At 46.6% G+C, this 21,215-nt stretch overlaps 1 protein-coding gene across 10 annotated transcripts in view; it reads left to right on the forward strand.

Annotated features, from left to right (window-relative positions):
* Positions 1-19,114, forward strand: part of RANBP17 (RAN binding protein 17) — a 99,386-nt gene extending 80,272 nt beyond the window's left edge. For 4 of the 10 annotated variants that reach the window (XR_006163052.1, XR_006163054.1, XR_006163058.1 and 1 more), the window contains 3 exons: positions 1,350-1,476; positions 1,687-1,824; positions 18,515-19,114. The gene's annotated coding sequence lies outside the window, so the exon portion shown is untranslated. The remainder of the gene's footprint in view (positions 1-1,349; positions 1,477-1,686; positions 1,825-18,514) is intronic. The other 6 variants (XR_006163057.1, XR_006163056.1, XR_006163059.1 and 3 more) reach the window with 3 other exon arrangements.
* The last annotated feature ends 2,101 nt before the right edge of the window (positions 19,115-21,215 follow it).

The raw sequence follows: 21,215 nt of genomic DNA on the forward strand, positions 1-21,215 counted from the left end.
ATGCTGTTAGGATTTAGGTGGTGAAGGGTTAACAGTGTCAGCACTGAGCTCAAGCAGTTAAACAGACACAGATCAAAATACTCCAGTGTCTAGAGGGATGTGTTTAAATGAACACTGCAAGGTTGGCAGGCCTCCAAATTAGCATAGTTTAAAGAATTCAAGGTACATTTAATTGGATCCTTCTAATCCCTTTTCCCTTAGAATGGGCACTTTAACAGTTTAATTCCTTTTGCAACCCCCACATCCCTTACTCCAGTGGCCCATCTGAAATAAATACTGTGAACTATGAAAGGCCTGGAGAAGTTCTTGCTGAAGCCAGGGGCAACAGGATGGAGCCCTCAACAACCCACTCATGTGGATGGGATGTTGGGAATTGCAGAGGGCATCAGTCAGAGCTCAGTTTGGGATTGCAGAGGGTGTCAGTCAGGGCTCAGTTTGGGATTGCAGAGAGTGTCAGGGCTCAGTTTGGGATTGCAGAGGGTGTCAGTCAGGGCTCAGTTTGGGATTGCAGAGGGTGTCAGTCAGGGCTCAGTTTGGGATTGCAGGGGGTGTCAGGGCTCAGTTTGGGATTGCAGAGGGTGTCAGGGCTCAGTTTGGGATTGCAGAGAGTGTCAGGGCTCAGTTTGGGATTGCAGAGAGTGTCAGGGCTCAGTTTGGGATTGCAGAGGGTGTCAGTCAGAGCTCAGCTTGGGATTGCAGAGGGTGTCAGTCAGGGCTCAATTTGGGATTGCAGAGGGTGTCAGTCAGGGCTCAGCTTGGGATTGCAGAGGGTGTCAGTCAGGGCTCAGTTTGGGACTGCAGAGGGTGTCAGTCAGGGCTCAGTTTGGGACTGCAGAGGGTGTCAGTCAGGGCTCAGCTTGGCACCCAGCAGGTTCAGCTGCTGCCTGCACGAGGAGCTCCAGGGGCTGGGCTGGAGTCAGAGCTAGAAATGAGGGGGTACAGGGTGGGAGCTGGGGGCAGCACAGGGCTGTGTCCAGGTGCCCAGGGCGTCCCTCGTGTACCAGGTCGAGGAGGTGCCCCTGGGCAGGGGAAGGTCCCCCACTGTGTGCCAGAGCAAGGTGAGGGCAGTGTGCATGAGAGCCACAGGCCAGGACACTGCTTTCAATGCATTTCATACACTTGAACCCACTTTAATTATTAGTAAATGAACTGAATAACTGGCTGCTTGTGATGACCTTTTTACTGCTTTAATGGCCCTTGATCAGTGTTTGGCACCTGCCATGGACTGTAAACTCCTTGGGGCAGAGAAACACTGGGAAACCCTTATTGAGGAAAGCCTGCACAGCAGCTCTGTTGGGTTTAACCTTGTCTCCTCAGCAGGCAGATCAAACCAGAATTTTATTTTCCAGGAATCTGCAGTCTCTAGAATGTGAAACTGAACACCAGTAAAATGTCAGCCCTCATCATTCCCAGAGGGACCCCAGTGCTCATGCAGTGGTGAACAAGGCTCCTGCAGTTACAGGATCCTTAGTGCAGGTATCCCATGGCATGGCATGGCATGAATAACCAGTTCCCCAACAGCAATGGGGCCTTAGGAAAAGCAGCCCCATGTCCAAACCACACTGGGTGATTTATCACCTAGCCTAGTGTCAAAGAGATTAAACTCTGAGCTCTCAAAGTACTGTGAAATGCCATTATTGGTTATATTTTACAGAAACAATTACAAAGCTGTTTCATTTCTTACAGGAACACAATTGTCTCCTCCAGTTGTTGGGCTACTTCAGACTGCATTGTCTCCTGCTTCTTTGGGCACCTGGCTAAAGAAGAGCAGGAGACTCTCAGAGGATTTCACAGCATGGACAAGGGTCCCTCCACGTCACGCAGGTGAATTCAGTATTTCTATGGGGTGTGACTCTATTTCTATTTCTGAATTCTCCTGCGTTTTAGGGTACTTAACACAGCTAGCAGTGGCTATTTAGTGATGGAACAAATCTTCCCATGCTGGGATGCAACCCTGAGTAGCTTCAGCTCTGTTCTCATGACAACCAAGGATTGAAATTATTTTTTGTCACACTGAACAGTCCAGGCTCTGTACTTGGCTGTGCAGCTTCTTACAACGGCATGTTTCATTCTTGCTGATAAAAAGATGTGTGTGAGATCATCAATACATTTCTATAGACAAATGGGAAGGAAAGTCTCTAAAGTATTTTAGGAGGAAGAAGAACAAATTCTGGCATTGAACTACACATTTTGGTAATGAAATGTGTAAATTGAATGTCTGTGTACTGTCAAGTTTGAATATTTTATGTTGCAGTAGATGACTCAGCGGGACTTTTTTCTATTAAAGGTAAATACAATAGAAATTAAATCTCATGCTTCTGAAAAGGAAGTGGCCTCTGCAGTGCTTAGGAGAGATTGCCCCTTCTCAAGTGCACAAGTGCATTACAGGGAGACCAAGACGATCATAGCTGCACATCTCCACGTTTGCTCCACACCACATGCCCTTAAATTCTCATTAAACTATTTGAAAACGCTTATTTACAGGAATCTGATGCAGTTGCAGAGCTGCCATTTAAGGAGGTGTGTTTCACAGGTCAGGAGGCTCCTAACGAAAGCACAAATTACCTAAATGCAAATGAGGAGTGTGGTCATTTGTGTTTCCCTGCTAGGTGGGTGTCATTTGTAAAACGCCTGGCACGCAGCACCAGTTGCTGTTGGCGTTTGCTTGCTGTTCTAATTGAAGGTGAAAAGGAACTAATGGTAGCTAATATAATCCTGGCAGTACATTCCGAGAATATTAATGGTGTTTATTATTGACATCATTACCAGAATGGGATGAGTCCCCTGTCACATTACAGGTCCTGTGTGTGCCACGCCTGACAGGGCTTTCCTGGAAGCAGCAGTCAGCGTTTGGGGCTCTGGGAGAGCTCCACGCTGCAGCTCCCGTCAGTGCTGGAAGGGGCAGAGCAGCAGGCTGGGCTCTGGGCTCTGCTGTCCATCTGTGGCAATCCTGATGTGAGACTGAGCCCGTTAACACGCAGTAATCTTTCACTTTACAGCGTGTGGCTGGGCAGCGATCTGTCTCTATTAACTTCAGATTCTGCCGAATACGTTATATTTATTTTGAATGCAGGCTTTCACATACTCTTTTAAATATTAATGACTGGTCTCCAGCAGTCAGCATAAATATGATTTGCATTAGCACTAGTCATATCATATTGAGTGCCTTTGAAGTCAACTGTTCAGGGTACTAATATCTGACATCATCTCCTGAGGTCACTGACAACTTTGACCTTTATTCTCATGCACAGTTTCTGTAGTCTCAGAAGCTCTTTTGAATTGATTTGAAATTTTGACTCTTCCCTTTATGAGGCAGTAAAATTGATAATTATTCAGATGGGAACTGAGCGCTGAGCGAAAAATCAATTCCACCCGCTCTCTGCTGCGTATAAAATTACTTCTGAGTCTGCCGGACTGAACGGATGGCCAAGGTAAAAGCAGCAGGCAGGAATAGTGGAGAGGATTAGCTGGACGAAACTAATAGCCTAAAGGGATGGCTTTGGAGATGAGGGAGTGTGCCGGTTGGGGGTTATTATTAGCAATGATGGGACTCATTGATCATATGTTTACATCAGGTTTCCATTGGGTTATAAATCAGCCCTGAATAGAAACGGAACCCAGGGCCTGGTGCGCTACCGGGGCACGGCGTATTAGATTATTCTCACTTTCACACTCGGATGAAAAGTGAGACATTGATTATTCATTGGCTGGCCATTAAACACCGCCTTTATGGACGATTTGACTACCACGGAAGCTAATGAACAAGATTGCTGCTTCCTAACCAGCGGTGTCAGTTTTCAGGACATCTGTTTGGGCTCAGTAATGCGTAACCCTGTTAAGGAGCGGGTCACAGAGCTTAGCAGTGCTGCAAGCCTGCGGCCTGACGGTGAGCCGGGCTGGGCTCGGCAGGTTCGGCAGCTCGGTACCTGCGCTCCGTGCGGGCTCGGGGCTGCCGTGGGACAGTGACCCGGACACTGACCCGGACAAGGATCCGGACAAGGACCAGGGCAATGTCCCGGCCCCGCTCGGGCCCCGCCGGGGAGATCGGGCAGCGCCCGGAGCGGGGCAGCGGCTCCGCCCGCCCGGCACGGCCCGGAACGGCACGGCCCGGAGCGGCACTGCCCGGATCGGAACGGTCCAGAGGGGACCGGGGCTGGGCAGGGGCGGCTCCGCGGTCCCGGGGCTCTCCCGCAGCAGGAACCGCAGGAATCGCCCAGCTCCGGTGCGGGTGTCCCGCTGTCCGGCGTCACCGCTCCGCGAGTCCGGAACGGCGGCATCATCTTCACCATCATCACCATCATCAGCAACAGCATCATCATCATCCCCATCACCATCACCCCCATCATCCCCATCATCATCCCCTTCCCCCCCGCGCTCCCCAGCGGGGCGGTCGCGGTGCGGTGTCCCGGTCCCGGTGTCCTAGCACCGGAGCTGCAGGATCGCCCCCTCGTTCCTGTCCCGCAGCCGCCCGTGGCTTTCATGGATTGACGTGATTGTACAAAGAGGGGGCAATAGAGACCATGTCAGTGAAACAGCTCCGTGATGCTCAGGAGCGACTTTCGGTATCCCTGGGAGCTCGGCACTGGCTGGTGACCCTGGTGGCACTGGTGGCTCCGGTGGCTCTGGCCGGTTTTGCCGTGACCGGGCTCGTTGCCCCGGGCGAGCAACCTGAGCTCCATCTGCTGACGGCCACTTGTGACGGGATCTTGCAACCACACCGAATCAATGTGGGAAGTAATTTGAGATGTATGGGTAGAACACGGTATTAAGCTTGCTGCACTCAGCTATTGATGTTATGTTCTGTTCTAAGCACTTTGATAAATAATTTTTAAAGGCTCCTACTTTGCTGTTTTTCTGGTATTGAGAATTGAAGCCTCTGCTGCTTCACTTTGTAAATGAAAGTGTAATTTTTGGTCTTAAGAAGGTACCTATGTCTTCTGTTAATGCTGATCTTGCTGAACTCTACACATTAGGCTGTTAGCTCAATTTTTGTGTAGTAAAATACTATTTCTGTTTGCTCCAAAAATCAATGAGTTTTGTAGCATTTTTCACCTGCAGTTGTAATAAATGTTTATGAGTCAAGCACAATAGGTAAAGAATTCTTGCTTGCACAGCCATCTCTGAAATGATTCTGTGCTGGCTGCAGAGGGGATAAGTGCTTGGTTGGTTGAACAGAAACAGGATTTCAGGGGCATTCCAGTACTCGCTTTCTTTCCTGGGCGTTTCCTGGGCAGGGATGTAAAGTACAAGGAGGGCAAGGGGTGAGGGCAGTGCCCAGTGATTCCTTGCTGGGCATCATGTTCAGAAAGATCACTGGACAGGAATGAGCTGGGTTTGGGATGAGACTGAGCAATGTTGGGACAGGAATGAGCTGGGTTTGGGATAAGACTGAGCGCTGTAGCAATGTTTGGGCTCCCCCTGGCCCCTGGCAGGGCCAGTGTTGACAGAAAGGTGCTCTGGTGTCTGTAGAACCAGGCTGTGCCCGAGCTGAGCCCTTCCAGGGTTTGGCATTTCAGGGGACAGTGGGTGGGCAGTGCTGGAGGAGGGGACCATGGGCGGGGACCTGGGAAGAGCCAGCACTCCCTGCCCGAGGAGAACCTGGTGGAATCCAGGGGCTGGAGACACCTGGAGAGTGTTGCAGTAGGTGGGAGGGAAGGTGTGCAGGTGAACAAAGACCAGAGCCAGGAGAACTGCACCCTGGACAGGAGGCACCAAGGGATGTAGCAGGGCAGGCACTGCCAGGAAGGTGGAAACCAGGAAGCAGAGGTGCCAGCAGCAATGAAAAATCAAGCAGCATTACTACAATAAAAAATATTATAATTTGCAACTTTCCCTTTTTCCCTTTTATATGGTGAAATAAGTGATTTTTTTGTTTTTTGGATAAAGCTAAGTGCCATTTCCAGCAATATGGAGTTATGCAGAGGAATGAGATAAGCACCTGCAGTGGAGCTGTGTTGGTAACACGTGCCTCACGGCCCAGGCAGCAGCACTCGAACATAAGCACATCACCAGGAATTTCAGAATTTAGATTTCACCAAGAAAGCTAAACGGCACTGGGGCAAGATGTTGAGTGCCTAAGACCCTCACCTATTTTTGTGAGCATATACTTCATTTTCAGAGCAGATCAAACCCACAGGTGTGATTGTTCCTATGCTTAAAATCAAATGTGTTTAAAGGCTCAGCTGAACCAGGATGGGGGTGCTTAGCTTTTGCTGGCTCGAGGCTTGAAAGTTTTGATACAATGGTGAGAGGGATTTTCCCTGGGACATCTGTTTCAGCCTCTTAGCCCAATTTAAAAATGTTATCCAATACTACCATAACTTTCTTTATTAATTGAAAGGGATGGAGATATACCAGCTGTAGCCAAGCCAGCAGAGATTTGGGTGGCTAAGCAACAGAAAAGGCACCATATTGAGTGAGCCAAAATTCAGTCTCAAAGTCATTTACTTTAACCAGTGACAATACGTTTAGGCTCTAGTGTTTCAATTTGATTGATGGTTTAATATCATATATAATCTTTTTAATGAAGGAACCCATTTAAATATGTTAACATTTGCACTAGTAGTCTCCCATGTATATAACTGCATTTAATCATGACTCTGATTGTTTTTGTGGTTGTGTAATTTGCAGCAATAGAATAACTGTGTCAAAGCTGTGTTGTCTTAATGAAAGCTACAGTTACTTCTCTTTTATACACGCTTCTCACTGTTCATGTACAAAGGTGGCAGCAGTCCCAGTCCCAAGTATATTGCTAAATGTATAGTTATCACTATGTGTGCTGTCAATTAAGAAATAAAAAAAATTAATGAGCTTAGTGTCTTTTCTAATTCCGCTTTGTTTAAAGCCTCATTGTGATTCGTTATCATGTGAACTGAGTAATTTAATTTTAGGACTTTTAATGTTAAAATACATCATCATTAGTGATGTATCCGAAGATTTCACGGTCTTAATAATGGCGTAAATCAAATTGGGGATCCCCTCTCCATCACGCAAGCTGTGCCGGTTCGCGGCTCCTCGGGGCTGGCAGAACTTGGGTTCCGCGCAGCCCAGCACAAAGCTCGGCAGCGCGAGGTGCGGGCGCCGCGGGGCCCCGGGCCAGGCAGCTGCTCCGTGTCCGCTTTTGTTCCTCCCTGGCTGCTCGTGCAGCCTCGAGGCCAGCGCAGAACAATCGCTCCTGCAGGGTCAGCTGCTGGTCAGGAGCGGCTCGGGCAGGCCCGGCGCAGCTGGCACCTGCTGCTGGTGCGCGCCGGGAGGGCGAGGGGTCAAAGAGCCGCTTGTTCTAAACTCACTGATGGCTTAGAGCGACTTGTAGATTAATCTGCTTTATTAACTTCTGGATATTAGATAACTATTGCACTGAATGACAGTCCGTCTTTCTGAATAAGTCCCTTCACCTCATTCTCTTTTAAATTGGCTTTTGAGTAATGAATATTAAATAGAATACATTTCAGGGTAATTAAGTGGAAACATTAGGATGATGTTGTTTTACAATCATATCTATAAGTTTCTTGTGTATTTATCTTGTGATATTATGCTTCATTGCTTTTTGCTAGCAGAACAAAAAGCATAAATGTTTCAATTAAACAAGAGGAACTGGCTGTATTTCTCACTAAACTCGTGTCTTTGTGCTGCATAAATATTTGCAAAAAGCAAATAAGTTTAGGGAGAAGTATAAAAATGTTTTATTCCTTGTTTACTCCCTGCAATGTAATACTTTACTTGGAAATGTTCAATTTCTGCCGGCTGTGGTTCTGTTATGATAATAAACACTAAGAGGTGCTGGTTTGGGGAAGGTCAAAAAATATCACAGTTCCATGGAATCTAACTAGTGATATGAATAGCACCAATAATTTTGTAAAGTTCACATTATAATTCCAAATCTGGTTAGAAGTGATACTTGCAGTCTGGAAAGAAAGCAATATCTTTACAAAATGGATAGGGAAAGGTAACAATCCATTCTGTGATCTGCTACTGGCAGATTTGCCATGTGAGTGATGAAAGTCGCTCTCTGTGAACAAACCCCTTCCTCCAGTTGGGAAAAAAGGTGAATTTAAAATTCTAGACTAGCAGCAGCTTCCAGGGACGTTAATTGCTGTTGGATGTGAGGGCTGGTGTGGAGGTCCAGCATGGGATGAGGAGGCTCTGGGCGTTCTGACTGGGAGTCAGAGCAGAGAGGTGCAGCTGCAGGGGCTGGTGTGTGCCCAGAGCTCTGTAGTGACTGGCAGAACCTGAACACGTGTCCCCCTTTACCTTGGCAAATGTCTGATTTCCAGGACTCTTGAACTGAACCTCAAATCCACGTTTTTCAGGGCTAAAGCTGCTGGTTTTGTCTGTCTGTGATTCTGAGAGATGCTTGTGTGCTCAGGGTGTCTCCTGAAATCATGGCATCCAGCTGGGTGTTTTCCTTTGCTCACTTGTTTGGAGTTTTTTACTGAGAATTCACTGAGATTCTTGTGTATTTGCATGTCTTCACAGCTTTAAGATAAAACACATTTAAAAAACCCCAATGTCACAATGGATGGATGAGACTTGGGAATGCTGTGACTTTGTCTCAGCTTAGGCCAGCATTGTCTAGGTAAGCTGAGTTTAACTGGAGCAAATGGTCCCAGAGCTTTGCTGGGCACATCAGAAGGGAGACCTGAGTGGCTGGAAGAACAGCACGCACAAAAGGCTGCAGCAACACGGGCTTTGACCTTTCAGCAGAACCATGTTTCTGAATTCATAAGTCGTTTTCCTTTTAAAAAAAAAAAGAAATAGAAAAAATTAAAAATGAAGTGTGTGCAACCATTCTTTAAAATCTTTTTAGTGTGACAAGTAAAGTAATCTTCCATTGATACTTAAAAGTCCATCTGCAGAAATTCAGGCAGAATGTTAGAGAGATGCAATATCTATTGAAATGCTGAGTGTCAAACTGCCAGGGTAATGTATTTAGTATGAAATATAATATTCAGTGCATTTTGTTTGGATGACTGCATGAAACAGCCGTGTGCTCTTAGCCTTTGTTGTTGTTGTTGTGAAAGATGATATTCACTGCCAAGTGTTGGTGGCTGCTCAGGACACAGGAGCAATCTGCTTATTACCAGCTTCATCATCTGTCTTTGTGTTTATTTGCAAAAGCTTTGGTTACAGCTCAGTTCATCAGGATAACAAAACCACTTTTAATTGTTCCACAGAAGAAATTAGAATCAATTTATGAACAGTTTGAAAACAGAAGAGCCTTGCAATCTGTTAGCAATGGGTAATTAATACTCGTTTTAGTTTGGAAGTTGTGTGCTGGTCCAGAGCTCTGCTGCAGCCAGAGGAGGGGGCACTGTGCCCCCAGACGACCCTGGCACAGTGGGCACAGCTGAGCTGAGCCTTTCTCCCTCTCTCACTTCCCTCAAGGGGTGCCTTAAATCCCACCCTGCCCCTTGTCCCTGCCGATCATCTCCATACCAGTTAACACGGGAAAAATAATTACCCCGGGTCTAATTGTCTCTGGTTGTTGCTGCTGTGTGGGGGTAGCCTCTGGCTCTGCTCATGACAGTGTCCAGGGGGCTGAGCCCAGCCTAAGACCACTCTGAGCCCAGCCTGAGCCTGCTCTCAGCCTAGCCTGAGCCCACTCTGAGCCCAGCCTGAGCCTGCTCTCAGCCTAGCCTGAGCCTGCTCTGAGCCCAGCCTGAGCCCAGCCTAATCCTAGCCTGATCCCACCCTGAGCCCTTCCAGGAAGGTGTTGGTGAAATTGGAGTTCTCTCCTCCCTAGAGGATGAAATTATGTGTGACTTTATTTCATAATCACTGGGGTGGAGGTGCTCCTAGGGGACCCCAGCTCCATCCTGGGTCTCCTCCCTGACCTCTGCTGGCTGCCCAGCGCAAAAGGGCTCTCAGAGTGGGGCTGTAAAAGATGCTGAAGGACCCTCAGAGATGAGCCTGTGCTACAAAGCCCTGAACCTGCCTGCCTCTCCATGTGCTGATAAAAGCACAGAGGAATGGCTGTTCATTTTTGGTGATGGTTTTAAAGAGCTCAGCCCTCTGGTACATCAGACCATCCTGAAGCTGGTGTTACAAATTATGGCAGGTTGTGCATTCCACAGGTCCCTGTTAATCACAGCTCTGTCATCTTTAAAAACAACTGTACCATCATTTAGTTACAGCCACTTGTTTAGAAATGGCTGAATCTTAAATAAGCAACTTAGATTAATATAAAATGACAGCCTAGTGGCTGTAACTTAAAATCTCTGCATGCTACCAGCTAAAAAATGCAGATTAAGGATTGATGTCACAATCTTAAATTATTCCAGCCTAAGGTGGAATAACTTGCTGTCTAACAGGGAGCACAGATGGATAGCTGTGCAGGAGAGGCTGTGCAGACACACGAGTCTGTAAACATCTGTCAGCTACAACAGATACCCAAATACAAAATCCTGCACTGCAGGCAGCGCAGGAGCATGTGACATTCAGTAGAGGGTTTACATGAAATTCAGCACAGACAGGAGCGAGTCAACACACCCTGGAAGGTAGTAATTAATGAAACATATCCCTCCTTCCTGAAGAAGGAGGAGGGATTTAATTCATCAGGCCCTGTCAGTGCTGCTGCTGTTAACTGTTCTGCTTCCAGGATTTGGTGGAGCCGGCCCTAGACCAAGCAAGACCTGTGAGACTCAGTGTTTTCTGTGGCACAGAACAGTGTGGCCAGTAGTGCAGTGGCCAGCTGTGGTCACCTCTGCAGCCCTGGTGGTGTCAGCCTCCCTGACATGGACCCACCTCTGATGGGTGAGGCTGCATGTAGGATAGTCCTGCTTGGAAAAGATTCAGATGCAATTGCAATTTGAAAATAACATTCTGTCAGGTAGGAATGGGGTCTCAGAGGAAAGATCCTGTAATTCCTGTTTGAAGCCCAGCTGGGGCAGGGCAGGGCTGGGCTGTGCTGTCAGCACAGTGTGCAGGCTGTGATTGCTGCCCTTGTCCAGCTGTGCTGTGAGCAGTGTGCAGGCTGTGGTTGCTGCCCTTGTCCAGCTGTGCTGTGAGCAGTGTGCAGGCTGTGGTTGCTGCCCTTGTCCAGCTGTGCTGTGAGCAGTGTGCAGGCTGTAGCTGCTGTCCTTGCCCAGCTGTGCTGTGGTGGCTCCCTGGCACAGCACAAACCTCTGCTTTGGAATCCCATCGAAGGCAGTCCCTGCTGGCTAAAGGTGGGAATTAGGAGAGGGGGCTTTGGAAGGAGCTCTTTGCACTCCTGCTCTGGGATTTTGTGCTGTTGACACAAGAACCAGACCACAATGGCTCTGGTGCACATGGTAGGGGCTGGACCTGTCCTGAGCATGTCCTGAGGGTTTGCTGCTTCTTGTCCTTCCACACAAAGTCAGCAGTCACCTAAGTTCACCCACTCTTATTTAGGACTATTTCTACTGGCTCATGGCTTGGACCTGCTCCAAGTGGATTCCCACACTCAGCACTTTGGCCAGTTCTGAAGCTGAGCTGGGAAATGCAGAGTTCCACATTCCTGTAGCTGCTCCTTTTTCACCCTTTTGGGCACTGGGAGAATGGGAGTCTCCCAGCAGGACCTAAAGCTGATGGGATTACCCTGGGAGAGATGCTTGGGGCACATTTTGGTCCATCAGCTACTGCCATATCCTGGTTCGTGGCTCCCAGATGCCTTGTCCTGACATCAGCACTGGGGTTTTCCTCACCCATTTGCACTTGGTTTTCATAAAAGCAAGCAAAAAGGGCAGTGCCAGTTGAATTGCTGCAAACAGAGGCACAGGACTGGGTCCCTCACAGTTTTCAGCTTCAACAGTTGAACCTTGAAATTGTTGTTCCCAGTGTTTATTTAAATATATACATGAAGTGTGCATAAAGAGGGTGAAATGCTCCATGCTCTGAACGGAATCTGGAGGAATCTGGAGGAATCTGGGGGGATGCCAGGCCTGGCCTGAGGTTTGGGAAGGGCTCTGGATCCATTGGGCTCGTGGGCTGCCTGTGCCTCCTGTGCCCCCCCTCCCTCCTCGCACAGCTCCTCCCTTCTTCCTGCACATGTCGGGGAAAGGGGCAGCAGGGAGGGAAAGGAAGGGAAGAGGAAATGCAGAAGGGAAGGGAGCTGCAGTGACAGGAACTGGTGACAATTCTGTCCTGGACGGATGTGCTTCCATCAGACTGGGGGAAGGCACATGGCTCTAAAACTCTTCTGCATTGGCTGATGTGCTGCTTCTGACTGTTAAATACTTTCAGTTCAGGAATGATGGGCTGATTTCTGCTTTCAAGATAAATAAAGGCTTTAGTTTTTGTGTTTCATCTGGGAATGTTAGCTTTGAACATGGAAAAAAATACCAATATGAAAGTCAAGCTTTCTAGTAAAATAAATACCTTAAAACAACAAATTAAATTTTAAAGTTTTTAATAATCCTTTATTTAAATCTTCCTGGTGTTATTAGTAAATGATGATTCATTTTTACTGATATAGGAAGAATTGATGATGAAAGAACTACTAATTCCAAAGGACATTTAAATTAGTAATCACAGCTCTAAAATTAAGAGCAGACTCTTTGAAGCTGGAGCTTAAAAAACCTGCCCAATTTTATATGCTAAACAATGATAAAAGGTGAATTCTTCAGATCTGAATGGAAATGAGTGCTATTAGCAGGCAAGTATTTTGTTAAAATCTGTGCATGTTCCTGACCCTTCTAAATCCTTTGTAAAGGAATATTCACACTGCTTTCTCTGGTGTCCATGGAAGTTCTTTTACCTAAAATGTGATTTGCTGTGGCACAGTAAAGGCTTCATCCCAACAAATGGGAAAGAGAAGTGAGTTCTAGGACTTGCAGTGATGAAGGAATTCTGCTGAAAACCTGGCACAGCCTTTGCAATGTAAGGGCAGCTTCTCTTCAGCTTCCTTCATTTAGAACTTAGAAATGCTCCTGTCCCAACAGCTACCTTTGTTACAAACTATGGAAATGAAAACCTAGTGAGAAATGAGTTACAGGAAGTCATAATTACTCTTCATGTTTGGAAAGCAGGCCCCTGCTGGTGCTGGTGCAGAGGTTTGGGGTGGTTGGCTCTGGTTCCAAAGCAGCATGGAGCAGATTGTCCTGTGAGCACAAATCAGAGCTGGTGAGACCTGAACTGGCCTTTCCCACGCCAGCCCATGTGCTCCTAACCTGGACGCTGAAATGATTTGTGGATCTCTGTGTTCCAGGTGATTTGTAGTGCTAGCATTCATCTTTTTCATTTAGTGAAACATGCTGTTTGACTTTGCCTCGGCCAGTTATTACAGGCTGCTTTATAGTGTGGCAGCTCTCTGGAGACCCCGCTCACAGCTACTCATTGGCCTAGAAGAAAGGATTTAATGATTTTCTACTTCCTCTGTGTTTGGTTTTAGGGTGTAGATATTTTATAAATGTGAGTCAAACTATTTACTGGTGACATTTTACAAATTTTCTCCCTGTTTAATCTCTAAGTAATGTTTTTAGGTTTGTATATGTTGTGGCCTTTGGCGTTTGGGGGCTAACGTATCGCAAGGATATCTCAGAGCATTTTATCTTTAAATGGATTCCATCGTTATTTTGTTATTTCTTTGTACAAGAATGGTGCCAGTCCCTAAAATAAGTCTTCCCCTTCCCAGCCAGACATGCCAGAGGTGCAGGAGCAGAGCTGAACAAGCAGAGGGCTCAGAGTCAGAGCTTTGTGGGGCTCTAGGGCTGTGCTAGCCAAAGGGCAAAGGGAAGGGTGCAGCTTCTGCTTGGGTGCCAGCAGAACCTAAATGTGTGAACTGGGAGAGCTCAGTGCTTTGTAGAGCTGAGAAGGGGCTGCATCCCTGCTAGACAACTCTGAATAAACAGAATAAACTCAAATGTCTGAACTCTGAGGTTTGTAACTGTGCTGGAAAAGGTGGAATGGGTTTAAAGATCTCTTACTGTAATCACAATTGCCTTGGTGGAAATAAGGAGTGTTCCTCTCAATCCTGGCAGTGTCACACACAGAGAAAGGTGGAGGTGACAAAACCAGAATGTACAAGAGCAGCCTGGGTCTTGTCTGCACACGTGTGTGGCAAGGGGGAGAACCCAGAGGGAACTTCAAAATCCACAGCTCAAATTAACTCTGGTCCAAATGTCAGTTCTTATTTCAGGTTTTATTCAGCTTTGGCTTAGTGCTGAGTTTTGGCATTAGTTCTTTTAACTTCCTTCACCTGTAGTTTTGGTTATGGAAATATTTGTTTGGAAGAACATGTAATACCATGCCCATGTAGGAAACATCAGTGATTTCAGCAGGGTTAGAAAAGGTTTCATGCACTTTTCCTTCTCAGCACATCACACAGCTTAACCACAGCTCCCATATTCATGTCAGGGTCTGAATTTTCTTTCAGGTGATCTCAGTCCTAATGAGCACCATCATCTTTGGAGCCTGAAGAACCCCATAGTCTGTGTGAGACTGCTGCTGGGACTGGCACTTCTGAATGAGAGAGGGAGCGTTCAGCAAATTCCACCAGATTCACTCTTCACATGCCAAAAGAGTAAAAATAGTAACTCCACAGAGAGCAGAGCTGCCTGCTGCCCTTCCCATTGCCCACCCCTGGCCCTGGCCCCTGCTCCATCATGCTCACGTTGGGAATGAAGAGTGGATTTCATGATTTCATCTGGAACTCTTACAGATTGTTCACAGATGTTGAGTGGCTCCATTTCCATGAAAAATCCCCTCAAATTTTACCCCAACTTTTACACCCAGATCAGGCAAGGATATAATTAACCTTTTTCTAATAAAATTTGGTTTCACATTTCCAGAATTAAGCAGAAGTTATGCAAGCTCATCAGGCCTTTAGATAGAAAGAGGAAGAAACAACACCATGAAAATCACATCAGAAAAATTGCTTCCCAGACAAATAGTTCCCTGACTTCTTTCTCTGTAAGTTCTCCCAGGAACCCCTGGCTTTGGGGGCATTACCTGAGCTTAGCTACTGGTGCTGATTGCAATTTGGGGCAGACTCTGTAAACCAGGAGGGAGGCTGCAATTTGCCCTTTGGTAGAACCTGAACTGTGAATTTGGGCATGCCCACCATGAGGCTGCAATTTGCCCTCTCAGAGGAACCTGAGCTGTGAATTTGGACGTGCCCATGGTGTTTCCCTGGTGGTTCAATAGCAGCACTGCAGTCGGGGTGGGAGCCTGGCAGGGAATGCCTTGATCCCAATGTGCATTGTTTGTGTGAGCTGTTGTTCCCCAGAATATTGACCTGTTGTCTGTGCCTTTCTGCAGAGCTGCCTCTAACTTTATTCTGAATTGCTTTATCTCCTGGGCAGTCACAAGCCTCAGTGTATTACTGCTTTGGAGAATGAATTGTCTATACAATAAGAGGGCGCTGGAAAAAAATCAGACACTAAGATTAGCAGCAACCGCATACATTAAAATTCAAACTGAAATCCCAGCCATGGAAGGAAACTAATAGAAGAGGGAAATATATCAAGAAGAGAAGCGCTGTCTCATCATTCACCTGTGCTGAAGGATCCAATTTTAGCCATATCCAACAGCACTGTCATTCATCTTCTTGGTGTGTTATTGTGATTTAAATCCAAGCTGTATAAGAGAGAGCAGTTCTTTTAAAATGATTGAGAGGGAATAAGGGTAAATTCAGTGTTTAGGAAAACTTTATGACATCACAATATTATACTTTACAGATGGAAGCAATATTTCCTACTTTGGAAGGAAAACTAATAATTTTCTATCTGCTCTGAGTCACTGCATCATTATCAAAGTGGGATATAAGTAGTTTTGTGCATTCCCAATCTTGTTCAAGACGACACTTTTGTTTATATAATGCTTTTGATTTATAGTGTTCAAAGATTAGCCTGACTACATATTAATTATATGGTTTTGGTGCTTCAATATAAGGAGAAATTAAATATTTCACTTGAAGATAAAACCACGGAGCTGTAAATCATAAGGAATAAATTTGTGACTGTCAGAATATTCTTTTCAGTGAAATTAGACTCGTTCTAATGATTACGTGTTTTGCTTAGCAGACATGGATATGTATAAGCACCTTTACTTATGAACAAGTCTTGTATTTCTTTGGGAAGGGTGAAGAACAGAAGACAGGATTTGCAAGATGTGTATTGCCCCTTTTGCAGCAAGGTTATTTATTTCACACAGAGGAAAAAGTAGGACACATACTTACACATACCTGTGAAATCATCTTTGCTTGGCTCCTTCCCGTGTCCTGCTGAGTTATTTATTGGGAATGGGCTCCTCTATTTCAGGTGGGGTCTCTGTGTCTGCAGTTCCTGGGAAACAGCAAGGATGCAGTCACCATGTTTTACTGCTCCTTCCGTTCTTCTTTTGTTTTAATGAGATCTGCTCTACTCTGCCCATAACTGATTTCAAAGGGAAGACATCATGTTTACTCCGGGTCTCAAAAAAATTGGGATTGAAGCATGTGTGCACCAATAGGGTTAATTACGGGTCCTGAGACAGCAGGAGCTCAGGATGGACTGGCACGTTAAAAACCCAGAGCAGCTCCACGTGCTGCTACATGGATGCCATGGGATGCTGGGCTCAGGAATAACACAGAGCTCGGGGATGCTGCTCCTGCTTTCCATTGTGGGGTTGAATGACATTCTTGGAATGCCTCTTTCCTAAAAATAACTTGTGGACACTGGCCAAGGTCTCAGGGTTGTGGCCTCCTCCAGCCTGGACTCCGCGTTGGTCACTGTGTTTGGGGTTTGGCATTTGGAGTATGGTGTTTTTTTGGGGTTTGGGATTTGGAGTTTGGGGTTTGTTTGGTGCTTGGGGTTTGGTGCTTGGGGTTTGGAATTTGGGGTTTGGGGCAGACAGGTCCTGCATCCTTCACTCCTGCTCCCAGGGGATGTTCAGGGTGGTTTGGGTGTTCCAGGACCCAGCTGTGCTCAGCTGCTCCCTCTGCTCCCAGTGCTGCTGCAGGGATGGTGGCACTGGGTGCTCCTGATGCGAGAGGAGCTGTGCTGGGGGCAGGAAATCTGCCAAGGAGACATTACAGCAAAAACTGCCTCCACAGCAGTGGAATTGTCAGGGCTTAGCCTTACTGTTACAGTTTGATTGCATTTTCTTTCCCATATTTTTACCTATGTACAGGACAATTGTAATTTTGATGACAATGATGTGTGTTTAATTTGGGATTTGTTTAAGATTTAAACAGGTTTAAACCTTTTCTAGATTTTTTAAAAAATCTGACAAACAAATCCCAGACCTACAGGTTGCATTCACTTCAAAAGTCTGCTAAATTTTGCATCCTAAAAGCTGATTCACAGCCTGCCTTTGACAAGTTCTCTTGTAATACACCTGAAGTTTGTGGAGTACAGGCAATATTCCTCTGGAGTGCAATATCAGACTGCTCAGGAGCCTTGCCAAGTACATCGGCACAGTCTTATCAGAATGGCTCATTCTCCTCTGAATAATTGTGTGTGAAGTGCTCATCCCAGGGTTGTGCTGTTGCCCAGGGCCATGGGGCTGTGACTGACACAGCCCATGGGTCAAGGCTGGGCTGGGTTATTTGACTCGCTTGGCTGTAGCAGCAGGGTGCTGGGCAGCACTGCAGCCCCTCCTGCTCCACATTTCTGAGCTAAACCAACATTCTTGTGAGGTAACAGAAAGTTCTGCTGTGAGCAGCCCGTAGCTATGCCAGAATATGCTGGGGATGGAAATGCAGGAAGTTATGCAGGTGCTTGGGCTTCTCAAGACCCCACAGCAGAGAGCCCAGACTTTTCCAGGACCTGGAAACACTCGAGGATGCTGCTGCTACCTCTCCAGGCTGGTCAGGAGCCAGGAGCCACTGCTGGTCCCACTCCACCCCTGGGGGCTGTCAGTTGTTCTGCAAAGCAGGAGACTCCTTTGAACTGCAGATGTTTAAAATTGAGCAGAAATCAATTCCCATTAGTAAGGAAATAAGCACAAACATTACAAAGTAGGACTAGAATAAAGAACAAATGGCCAATCACATTCTGTACCTGCACATAAGCCCCAGCTCCCCACCCTGCTGCCAGACATGCCATACAGGCAGGATGATTGCCCCGATCCAGCAGGGACCAGAGCTTTGCTGGGATCCCATCAGTGTGCAGGCAGGATGATTGCCCTGATCCAGCAGGGACCAGAGCTTTGCTGGGATCCCATCGGTGTGCAGGCACCGTCCTAAGCCCTCAGGAGCTCTTCTGGGGAGACTTTATTAACTTGGCTGTTGTGAGGCACAAAGGCTGCCACAGTCCCAGCCCAGAGCGAGCCTCAGGGACCATCCCAAGGAGCCTTTGCTGGAGGCCAGCGGGGAGGGAATTTCTGAGCCACATGAAATGGGAAAGCTTCTGGCTCAGCCATTCCCCTGCTGGCTCTGAAACGTTCCTCACGTTGCTAGGCCAGGCTTACACGTTGTAGAACTGGCTTTGGAGGGAACCTGGTGATTCTGATGGTGAGTCTTCCCCTGGCTTTCCCTCAGTTTAATGCACATTATAGTTACTATTTTCAACACCTCCTGCAATGCATGTCACTGTCAGGTCTGCTTTAACCAAATGTTTGGGGTTTGCTCTTCCAGGTCACTCAGAAGACGCTGGAGGGAAGTGGCCAAAGCTCTGCACTGCAAAGGAGCCTCCAGACCCAAGGGTGTGGGTGTGATTTGAAAGGACTATGGAAACTGAGCACTGACTGATAAAGCATCTCAGAAAGTGCTGGGGCCCTTTTATATTGTTAGAGAGATTTTTTTTACCCTTGTGAAAACTATTTTTAAAGATATTTTCTACATTTTTCTATCTCCAGCCTAAATGTAAGGATTTATAACAGTGAAAACAATGGAAAACCAGCCTTAGTTTGAAGAATGTTTTCAGCCTTTCTTATCAAAATTTATAATCCTGTTGTTTTAGCTTTATGGAACAGTGTACAAACAGTGTATAATCAAAGAACAAAAGGATATGCATTCCTTCTGAATTTGTGTCAGTTCTCATACGTACATTTACTATTATGTACATGATAGTAATTAATACCTCATCAGTTCAAACCTCCAAGCTCACTTCTGAAGATGTTTGAAAATGAGATGCAAGCCTGTACAAACTTTATATTACATCTCTTCAAACTAATAAAATTGCTACTTTTCTACAAAATGTTCCATACTTCTTTGCAGCATGGGTGATTAGTGACAATAAGGGCCACAGAGAAGACTGAAAATGAGCATTTTTGGGCTATAAGTAGAGCAAGAAATCTGAATGTTGCACGGAGTGAAATAAGAGATGATGGAGCAAGACTTGGTGAACTACAGATGATGTTATTTCACATTTCCCACGTCTTTAGAAACTGGAAAAAAAGAACCACACAAGAAAATGAAGGTGTAAAACCCTTTGCAAAGAATAAAGTTTATCCAAAACTGCAGAAAACAGAAAGGGACTTACACTGGGGAGCAGTGGGTGTCCTGTGCTGGGCAGGAGGGATCTGCTGGCTGGGGAGGTGCAAAATAAATTGAAGGAAGACCTAAAAAAATCAGAACTGCTGAAGCAATAACTCTGTTTATTATGTGGAAAAGCTATTATGTGCAATTACAAACTTGTTTTGGGATGGAGTTGGGTTTTATTTATCTAAGGGGGAAAAAAAAAATCACAGTTTGTCATGTTTGCTGATATTTGTGAATTCAATAACATTTCACCACTCCTTAGATAAGAATGGGAATTATTAATTGTGGCCAACAGGGAAGAAAACTTCATACCTGTATTTATTTCAGGGCTTTTCCAGTTTTCTTCTTTGAAATTGTCACTTTTCTGCACATTTTCCAGCAGCAGGAAGTACAGCTGGAGGAAAGCGTTCTGTCAGTTTGCTGCTCACATTTGAGCTCAGAGAAAGGATTTCAGCCAAGGGGCCTGAGCTGCAGGAGCACTGAGCACCAAGGGAAATCCATGGAGGTAAAGTGATCCATGGAAATTACAGAGATCCATGGAAATTACAGAGATCCATGGAAGTTACAGAGATCCATGGAAATTACAGAAATCCAAGGAGGTTACAGAGATCCATGGAAGTTACAGAGATCCATGGAAATTACAGAAATCCAAGGAGGTTACAGTGATCCATGGAAGTTACAGAGATCCATGGAAATTACAGAAATCCATGGAAATTACAGAGATCCATGGAAGTTACAGAGATCCATGGAAGTTACAGAGATCCATGGAAATTACAGAAATCCATGGAAATTACAGAGATCCATGGAGGTTACAGTGATCCATGGGGGTTACAGAGATCCATGGAGGTTACAGAGATCCATGGAAGTTACAGAAATCCATGGAAATTACAGAGATCCATGGAGGTTACAGTGATCCATGGGGGTTACAGAGATCCATGGAGGTTACAGAGATCCATGGAAGTTACAGAAATCCATGGAAATTACAGAGATCCATGGAAGTTACAGAAATCCATGGAAGTTACAGTATTCCATGGAGGTTACAGAGATCCATGGAGGTTACAGAAATCTATGGAGCACATGTACTACCTTATGCATTTTTTGAAAATACATAATTGCCTTAAGGGCTTTGGAATTTTTTTGTTCTTTGAAAAAAGTGGAAACAGTGGAATGGGAAATGCCAAAGGGAGATGTCACTCAGAACCCAAGTACTTTCCTCTCAAGGAGCCAGTGTGAGCCTGGCTGGTGATGGAAGGTTGGGGACTGTAAAACAGGGCGTGTTCTACCCCTGGAGTGTTTTATATCCTCAGAGAGCCAAGCACAGGCTGCTGAGCTTAGGGAGTGAGAGCAGAGCCTCTGTGTGAGGCACAGCAAAGCCCGGAGCCTGGCTGGGACACGGCAAAGCCAGAGCCTGGCTGGGGCACAGCAAAGCCTGGCTGGGGCAGAGCAAAGCCCAGAGCCTGGCTGGGGCAGAGCAAAGCCAGAGCCTGGCTGGGGCACAGCAATGCCAGAGCCTGGCTGGGGCACAGCAATGCCAGAGCCTGGCTGGGGCGCAGCAAAGCCAGAGCCTGGCTGGGGCACAGCAATGCCAGAGCCTGGCTGGGGCACAGCAATGCCAGAGCCTGGCTGGGGCACAGCAAAGCCAGAGCCTGGCTGGGGCACAGCAATGCCAGAGCCTGGCTGGGGCAGCACAGGGCTGAGCCCAGCTTGGGCAGCAGCCTTACCTGCCCAGGAGCTGTGCAGAGCTCAGCCCCAGCTCGTGCACACCTTTCAGAGTCCTTCCTGGCCCTCGTTAATGTTTTACTGCACGAGGAGTTCGGGATGACAGCAAGCCTCTCACACTGCAGCAGGATAACAC

The sequence above is a fragment of the Catharus ustulatus genome, chromosome 15 (assembly GCF_009819885.2).
Source record: "Catharus ustulatus isolate bCatUst1 chromosome 15, bCatUst1.pri.v2, whole genome shotgun sequence".
Taxonomy (NCBI): domain Eukaryota; kingdom Metazoa; phylum Chordata; class Aves; order Passeriformes; family Turdidae; genus Catharus; species Catharus ustulatus.